The 3,520-nt window shown below is 36.8% G+C and overlaps 1 pseudogene; it reads right to left on the bottom strand.

The window, feature by feature from the left end:
• Window positions 1–359: 359 nt before the first annotated feature.
• Window positions 360–895, bottom strand: LOC110309883 (annotated as a pseudogene).
• Between the last annotated feature and the right edge of the window lie 2,625 nt (window positions 896–3,520).

Below are 3,520 nucleotides of genomic sequence, written 5' to 3'. Positions count from 1 at the left end.
ACATATATATATACATATATATTATGTATGCATGTATATATGTATATGCAGCAGTGGTTCTCAGGCATAGGATGTAGGAGGAGGTGGAGGGGTCTTTCCTTGACATGTACTGTCTACCATGATAGTGGAATGTGTCCTTCTGACTTAGCTGCCTTGACTGACTTTTACTATGCAAACAGTTTGAACATGTATGCTATTGCTCATTGGAAGAATGAGACTTGAACTTCATATTCTGCATGTTTTGAAGTCTTTAAGACTTAAATGCTTACTTTCCTCCTAATAGAGCTCCAAGATCATCAAATGTAAATAGTGTGTCCACAAACTTCCTGGAACACCTGCCTAAGGACCACTGCCTACAATTATTTAATGTCCTCAGGCCTCACTGGATGAGGTAATGGTATGATGAATTTCTTCTCAGTGTTCCTGGAAAGTGTTTTCCTCATAACATAGGCATCCTCATCGGGCTTCCCGTTACTGGCTGAGTAGTACTCTTTGACTCTCCTGTAGACACTGTAACCCAACTGCTAGTATATGTTGAGGGCAACTTGATTGGATACTCTTATGAAGAGATCAACAAAAATCCACCTTTTCTTTCTGAAATTTCCTCTAGTAACTCCATAAGTTTAGCAGTCAAGCCAAGACAGCCGAATTTAGGGGCGACAGAGAGAGCCATGACATGTCCATGCCACTCTTCCCTAACTGCCGAGCCTTCTGCATTGCCCATAATATAACCAATACGTTCTCTGCCAGGTGCCTCAGCAACGATGAAATACTCTGGCCAGTGTGCAAGGTACTGTAAGGAAAAAGGAATCCCATAAGTTTCTGTAAGTGGATCCAAGTTAATGTTGTAGAAGCAGAACAGATCATTACAGGTGAAGGCCAGGAGCATGGTCATTGTGATGTCACCAGCCTCTAACCAGTATATTTTCAATAACTTGTTAGATGATGAAGAATTCCAAAGAGGCAGAATGTATGGAAATAGTTACACATTACCATGTATATAGAAAATTAGAGAATTTTATGAAAAACAATGCATGGTGAAGAATATTGGAGAAAACTTGATCTCTCAACCTTAGTTTTCCTTGAAGGAAATACCATAATTTTTCATAGAATTTGCCACGTTGCTCACTGTTTTGATGATGTAGGACAAAAAGTACAGTCACAAGCCATGAAGTTTAAATTATTTTGGATGGCAATATCATTAAAGCTGTAGTAATTTACTAGTGAAGAAAATGAAGAAAATAAATATTTGAGAAATGATCATACCTTCGGTACATATTCTCATAACCAAACACTCTAACTGTTTGACCTGAAACACAGTGAAAAGAAAAAAAAACTCATTTAAATTTTCCTTGGCCCTCACCAAGGATGCTATGATATATATGTATCCATATACATCCACACACATGATACACACATGTATATAATAAGGAAAATTCAAGCAAATAATGTTATTTGATTCATGTCGATACAGTAATTACATTCCGAATCTTCCTGAGGTGATGAATATGAGAAAGTGGAAATTTCTGTTTTCTTTGAAGACGCAGTTAAGTTATAATAATGTTTCACTGAGAGAGTCAGGTGAAAGAATGTTTTGTTAAAGCAGACACATGAAAGAGTGTTTTGCCGAAGCAGCAATGAAAGGACGTTTTGTTATAACACACACGTGAAAGGTCTCATGATGATTAGAAAGAATATAAGTACGACTCCACAGAGCACGCTCAAGCATTGGTTCACTTGGTTCTGCCTTGCTAGTCTTTGCTGAGGATACATGACACGTGCAGTGTCATGTATAAGTTCACTTCACATTGTGGTGCTGAGCTCCGCTTCTGGTGACGTCATAGAGGGAAAATCCCCAAGGTACTTCTCATGAGGTTTCTGCAACTTCTTGGTGCTTCCATGGACTTGGGCCAACAGGCAAACCTCCAGTTTCTTCAAGAATGAACTTCCCTTGCTATTTCATGTGTGTGTGTGTGTGTTTTGTCTACCAAGTAGACTGGACTGGACTGCACTGGACTGCAGTTGCTGATTTATGTATAAGGTTTGCTGTTGGACTGGACTAAGAACAACAAAGATTGGAATCACCCACAAAGAAGTTTTTATAAACATCTCAACTTCCCTTATATCCTAATAACCTTTTTTTTTTCTGCTACCTCTGGTGAGCCCTGGGCTGGAGAAGAAGTTGAACCTTTATTAAAATAGATTGTGAAAAATCTATGCCTACAAGAAACAATGGAATGCGTAAGGTGGTAATAATAGAGAGAGTAGAGAAAGTATAGAAATTTCAAAATGATTCCAAAAATGGTCAGAATATTGTAAAATGTAGATTCCAACAACAATGGGAAATCCTACTGAAATATCCAACAGAAGCAGAGAAATTATATCCCAACAGCAGATTACTTGGAAAATACTATGTCACTTACTAATGAAGCTGAGGACATTAAAGAAATCATAGCATAGAGAAAAAGGAATAAGCTTTGGGAAAGCAAACTCTTATAATATTTCACTAATTCAAGATAGAGAAAATTGACCTTTAAAAGCAGGATTATTACTACTAAATATGTATCAATCATTATAGAATTCTGTCAACCATTTGACAAGTAAGGAGATATTTTTCTATATAAAAGTAATTTTTTCAGATAATAATTTCTTTCTTTTTTTTTTTTTTTTTCAAGACAGGGTTTCTCTGTATAGCCCTGGCTGTCCTGGAACTCACTTTGTAGACCAGGCTGGCCTCGAACTCAGAAATCTGCCTGCCTCTGCCTCCCGAGTGCTTGGATTAAAGGCGTGCGCCACCACTGCCCGGCCAGATAATAATTTCTAAATGTCACATAAAATGCTCAGAACAAAGAAATGAGAGATCAGAGGATAAAATTGCACTTACAAAAGGAGTTCTTGATACTTGATGCATGCACAGGAAATATGGTTCCTAATACTACGTTTACGCTTGAATTTGCTGTGGGAAAAGAAAAAAACAACTCAAACATTCTTTTTCTGACAAAGGAGTGGTTACTATGTCAGCCTACATATAATGATCACATCTATGATCACCATTTCACATGTGCATGTAAACATGTGGATATCTCACAAGCCTCCATCACAGATGAAAGTCTACAGGCAATTTTTGGCTGCTAAGTGGGGGAGAGTCAGTCTTTTCTTGGGAACAGACATGATATATTATCCAGTCCCTAATGAATAGTTCTAAACTCATATACATATAAACAACACCAAATGAATTCAGAAGCTTGCACTTGTTAATTTATGTGTGTCTTTATTTGCAATAATTATTAAAGAACAATAGTGATAACTTGAAAAGTGCTTCAGATGGGGATGCTGAACGATTTGGAACAAAGAAAGGTTTAGAATTATTCAAATAGAGTACATATATTTGAAATTCTAAAAAAATATTAAATTAAAAAATAAAATAAGAGATTGAGGACTTCCTTTCAGGAATGGGCCTCATAAAACATAAATCAAAACGCAGAACTTGTCAATCTTGCTCATACATTGGGGTTTTTCA

The sequence above is a fragment of the Mus caroli genome, chromosome 14 (assembly GCF_900094665.2).
Source record: "Mus caroli chromosome 14, CAROLI_EIJ_v1.1, whole genome shotgun sequence".
NCBI classification, from domain to species: Eukaryota; Metazoa; Chordata; class Mammalia; order Rodentia; family Muridae; genus Mus; species Mus caroli.
This window is presented reverse-complemented; position numbering and strand designations above follow the sequence as displayed.